The sequence below is a fragment of the Phalacrocorax carbo genome, chromosome 22 (assembly GCF_963921805.1).
Source record: "Phalacrocorax carbo chromosome 22, bPhaCar2.1, whole genome shotgun sequence".
NCBI classification, from domain to species: Eukaryota; Metazoa; Chordata; class Aves; order Suliformes; family Phalacrocoracidae; genus Phalacrocorax; species Phalacrocorax carbo.
The window spans coordinates 7664976-7670550 of record NC_087534.1 but is presented as its reverse complement, the minus strand read 5'-3'; the positions used below and the strand labels follow the sequence as shown (position 1 = coordinate 7670550).

Below are 5575 nucleotides of genomic sequence, written 5' to 3'. Positions count from 1 at the left end.
GGTCTCCTCATCCTGACTTTACCCATGGAAATAACTAGTTTTGTATTCATCTGCTGAACCCAAAACCACCGAGGCCAAAGGGAGCTGAGCTGCTCAGTGCATCTGAAACTTAGGCCGCCTGTTTAGATTTGCGTTCTCTGCCTTTAGACTCCAAACTGCTGCCACAGTCTTACACGGGAGCTTCAAAGAGCCTGCGGATTAAACCTGAACGACGTGTGGCAAGAGCCAGCTTGGCACCGTGTTTATTTTCAATCATTTTACTGTGCACAAAAAGCTCAAATCTTGTCTTAGTCCCAGCTCTATTCAAGTGCTCGATCAGGGGGGCTGCGAAGGAGGCGCAGACCTTTCCCCGGGGCCAGCGGTTACGGGGTTCCTCCGCCCGCTCCCCGGGGTCGCCCTCGGCACCGACCCGGCGGCGGGCCCCGCTCAGAGCATCCGCGTCCATCTCGGCCACACGGGGTGGTTACGGGAGGGTCTCCCTGACACCCTGCGGGGCACAACCCCTCCCCGGGCACAACCTGCAGGCGGGGGCCACCTCCTGCGAACCCTCCAGCAGCTCCGTGTGCTTCCCTTTTCATGAAAGGAGTGTCCGGCTGGTTACGAGCAGCGCCCGAGGAGGAGGAGGGCAGGTCTGCAAAAACCGCCCTGAGGCCTTTGCCGAACACCCTCACCGCGGCCCGGCACCGCTGCAAGAGCGGCTGCGCCCCGTCCCCCCCGCGCCGGCAGGGCCGCCCCAGCCGAGCGCTGCCCGGGGACACCTGGAAGAACAACAAAGCCCCTCGGAGGTGCTCCACCGGCAGCTACACCCCGCCCGGGAGGCGGCGGGGGGCCCGCGGGCGGGCGCGGGAGGCCGGCACGTCTCCCCCCGGGCCTCTGCCCCGCCGCCGGCGAGGCCCCGGGGGGCACCAACAGGTGCCGGCGGTGACAGGGCGGCCCCCGGACCGCGGCCGCCGCGCCCGGGCCCCGCGAGGGAGGCGGCGGCCGGGCCGCGCTGACAGCGGGGATCCGCGCCGGGCCGGGCCGGGCCTGCCGCGCCGCCGCCGCGGGGCCTGCGCTCCCGGCCCCCGCCCGGCCTCCGGCGGCGCCTCGCCGCGCCGTGCCGGGCCGGGCCGAGGCTGCACCGCGCCGCCCCCGCCGCCCGCCTCACCTGCGCGTCCGCCGAGCGCTGGGGCTGCTCAGTCCCTCGCCGCCGCCATGTTTCCGATGCGCAGTGAAGGCGGGGAGCGGGGGAGGGAGCGCGGACAGACCCGGCCCGGCCCGGCCCGGCCCCGCGCCGCCCCCTGCCGCCCGGGACGGCGCCGCTGCGGCTAGGCCAGGCTGGGCTCGGCTCGGCTCGGCTCGGCCCGGCCCTCACCTCCCCTCACGCCCTCCCCCGGGGCGTCGCTGAGCGTCGGGACACGCCGTGGCCGCTCGGGACCGGTCCTCAAGCAGGGAGAGACCCCCGTCCCCACCCCACACTCTGGTCACGGGGCAGACCCCCACCGTGAGCCCCAGCCTGGGAATGGACACCCCCCCCGTGCCCACCCAGGACCCTCTGGGCATGGGGCAGACCCCCACCGTGAGCCCCAGTATGGGGATGGACCCCCCCGCCGTGCCCACCCAGGACACACTGGGTATGGGCAGACTCACACCATGATCCACAGCCTGGGGACGGATGCCCCCGTGCCCATTCAGGACAGACTGGCATGAGGCAGACCCCCACTGTGATCCCTGCTCCCAAGGATGGATCCCCCAGTGCCTACCAGGGCCCCTCTGGGTACTGGAGAATGATGTCCATCCATATCAGGGTTCCCCCCCATGGGGGACAGCCCCAAGCCTGCCCCAGGCCCCCCTGGAGACAGCCAGGACCAGGCAGACCCTGTGCAGCGCAGCCAGCCCCTGAGGACAGACAACCCCCAGATATTCCCTTTCCTCCCACCCCGAGCAGGACCTTGCCCTGCAGCCCTGCAGCACCCTTCCAGCTAGAGGTACCACAGATGTACCGCAGTACCCCCAAATCCCCCCAGACAGAGTAACACCCTTTAGACTCCCAGCTAAAAGAATACCCTGTGCCACCGTTGTATCTCATTACCTTCATGGCACCATCCCCAGCTTTCATCTGGAGAGACCCTGGTGCAAGCCACCCCCACAGAGCCCCCATGAGCCTTGGTGACCTCTCCTGACCAGAGACAGAGCTCCCTGTGCACGTCCTCCGTCCTGTAGAGCCACCAGGGCCTACACACAGTACCCCCAAACCATCCCCTGGCATCCCTGCACTAGGGAACCCCCTATGTGACACATGGCTATTACAAGGGCCCTGTGCCCCCGACTCCCCATCAGCGTTGGCCTCCCCCACATCGCTTTGGGCCCCTTGCCCCCAGACACCTGCAGCCACCTCCACCAACACATCTACCCGTAGCAGAGCTCGCCATCGGTTCAGCCCAAGCCCTCTGCCCTCCATCCAGTGTAGCCACCTCCCATCCTTGCCAGGAGACACAACCCCTGCACCTCTCTGGTGTGGTCAGAAGCCGGCAGGACACGGTGTTCCCAGAGCCAGGTTCCCAGGTGAGGATGCCATTTCCCATTTGCTCTACTCAAACGTTTTGTCTGCTGGGTTTGCTGTGCTGAAGACCCTACTTCCACTGCAAGGTATCGCAACGAAAGAAGAAAGCCATTCGTCTTAAATAGCAACCAGGTCATGCTGCAGCTGGATACGGAGCATAAGACCACATCCTCTCTCTGCTCACTGGATTGCCTGGAATAAAGAAAAAAGGACATGTATTGGGTTCTGGAGAACCAGTTATCTTCAGAGCTGCTCATGTGAATGGTCAGTGGTTCTAAAGGAACCCTGCTGGGTAACAGCGACTTCTCATGATCCGAATATTTCACCGAGCAATGGAGACATCACTTTGGAGTGACTCACAGACAAGGCTTCTCAGGGAGAACGCACCTGAACGCTTCCCAAAGTGCATGTAGTGTGACATGGCCAACATCTGCATCTCTCCCGGAGTGCTTTCTTGTTCTGGGGGATTACATGGAAGCTTGTGCGTGTAGGTCAAAACTGAAGCAAAAGACCAGAAGGAAGCATCCCTGGTGCAGACAGGCCTTGGCTGAGTTTGGAAAGGTTGTGCCTGAGAAAGCTCTGCCAAATGCAGGGCTTCCTACTCAGATCTTTGTTATATGCAGTGGAGGGAAGGTAAAGCCATGATCCAGTTACTCCCTGCTGCCAAATCTGAGGTATCTCCTGGTCCCGGCCAGGAACCCGTGCTGACACTGAGCAGAGGCACATGGCGAGCAAGGGCTCTGGTGGTGCAACGAGAGGGGGGACCTTCCCGCCACTGCCTGTGAGGCGACCTTGCAGGGAGGCCTGAAACCACCCCCGCCCATCCCTGTGCTCTCCGGTGTTGGGCTGAAGGCTGCAGGAGGATTCCCAAGGAGCAGAAATGGATGTCTGGCCTCCGCCTACCGAAGGCAAGAGACAACACAGTGTAGGTGTTAATGCTGTCCTGGTTCAGATGCTGCACTCAGTCCAGCCTATGCAAGGCTTAGGATCCTGCCCAAGGCCAAATGCTGGGCCAGTAGCTAACTTCTGGGGTCCAACAATGAGTCCACAGCTTTTTGACCTCCTTCTCTGGGGAAAAAAGGGATCAGTACTCTCAGAGCAAAATACAGCCTGTTCCTACCTGTGTCTCCCCACAAAATAAAGACATATACTTCATCAAATGAGGTGGGATTTCTGAGGTCTGGGGAGAAAACTCTTTGAGAGGGAGCTGTTCCACAACTGTTGTTTCGAGGTTTCTCATGTCCTAACCACCGCTGAAATTGAGCACTGCCCTGGAAAACCTCTTGTTCCTAAAATATTCGCACTGAGGGGACGGACAGTTGTAAATGCTTTTGTTTTAATTGATATGTGGAGTACTCAGTTATGATGGTAGGACACAGAGGTGTGTTCGCTGCCACACTGGGGCTTCACGGTGCTGCCTATCAACACAGCATCCAAGCACCTTCCCTGTAAAATCAGATATATTATCAACGTTCCTCATGGGTTTCATCAACTCTGGTATTTCCTCATTTCCACAATAATCAGGATTTCATGAATGGAATAAATGCACAAGAGCTAAGAGCTGCAAGATGGAGACAGGAGAGAAATTTGCCCATTGACTTTAATTTGGAGTTAGCAGCAGCTGAGTTCAGAAGGATTTACATATGACATCCATATGAGCACCACAGGAATTCAGCTTGATTAATATTACAATGGAAACGAGCCGCAGAAATGGTTCACCATTTATTATGAAGTGTTGCCAAAAAAGCTCAAGCACATTTGCAGTCTGGTTTGGGCCAGCTCTTGGAGAGTGCCAGCACGATAAACGACGGGGAGCTAACGACTACAAAAGGGCACCGATACCCTGACGCACGTGGTATCGGACACACCGGAGCAGGACCCTCGGGAGGAGGGGATGTAGGTGAATATAAGGCAATGTAGCTGGGGAGAAAACCTCCTGCTGCCTGTACCTCTCCCCTCCCTCTTCCTCCCTAATTAGTGCCTCTCAGCAGGCCGGGACCAAGCTTCCTCCTAGGCTGGTTCCCACTATTTGCAATATTCTCATTATATCATCGACTTGGTTTTCTGCCAGGAATTGATCCTGAATCTGGCATGGATGATATAAATATGGACCATATTCTGCTAGAAGAAAAGCCTAATGTCCCGTGGTCTGGTGACCTTCTTATCCTGAATCTGATATCTAATAAAAAGGTGAATAATAGGGCACAGGGATGGATGCAGACGAGGATGATCCAAAGGGACATGTGCACACAGTGACCTTGGCTCTCTCATTGAATTTTATTTTAACCTGACATCTCCCTTGGAGAGAGGAGGTGGGAATCTCCTCCCCATGCCTTGAAGAGGCAGGAGGAAAGGTTACTTACAGAGTTTAAAGCCCTGATGAGCAGCAGATCAACTTGCTGTTCCCTCTCCCAAAGCAGTTGAATTTACCTGGAGTATGTCTTCCCAAAAGGATCCATTTTTGTTCTGAAGACTTCATGGGCTGGAAAATCACCTTTGTGAATACAAGTAGGCTCTCCTCTTTTGGTGGCACGAAAGTGTCTGGCTTCATGTCCCAAATGTTGGGAGGCAGCTCTGCCTTTCCCCGCCAGATTGCAGAGTGATCCTCTACAAGGCTGCAACGCTGCAAACCCATGGAACCCCCCCTCCTTTTCAATCTTCTTGTGAGGCAAAAGAACAAATTTTCTGATTATAACATATTTCTCTTTCTCCCATTTTTGATTACACTTCTCCTTACTACTTCTATTTTTCCTACATCCTTCAAAAACTGCGGACACCAAGCCTGGGTGCAAAGTGCCAAGGCCTGTGTCTCTGCCGTGTTCAGGGCTCACCCCCCACCCTGTTCATCATATGCACTCCTTTTCAGTATATGTACCCAAATTTAAGCCAAAAAACCCTCTGTTAAAGGGTCACTCCTGTGGTTCAGGCCTGCTTGGCTCACCCCTCACTTCTTCCCGGAGTTGCTGCTTTCTTGAGCGCAATTGTCCATCCCATCCACCCTGGCTTTGCTGCTTCGCACCCCACCAAGCTTGG

The 5575-nt window shown here is 57.5% G+C and overlaps 1 protein-coding gene across 12 annotated transcripts in view; it reads right to left on the bottom strand.

The window, feature by feature from the left end:
* The window catches only part of SCMH1 (Scm polycomb group protein homolog 1), a 75218-nt gene extending 73923 nt beyond the window's left edge, over positions 1 to 1295 (bottom strand). For 7 of the 12 annotated variants that reach the window (XM_064471620.1, XM_064471618.1, XM_064471617.1 and 4 more), the window contains exon 1: positions 1148 to 1291. The gene's annotated coding sequence lies outside the window, so the exon portion shown is untranslated. Of the gene's footprint in view, positions 1 to 1147 lie in introns of all 12 variants that reach the window. The other 5 variants (XM_064471623.1, XM_064471627.1, XM_064471630.1 and 2 more) reach the window with 2 other exon arrangements.
* Between the last annotated feature and the right edge of the window lie 4280 nt (positions 1296 to 5575).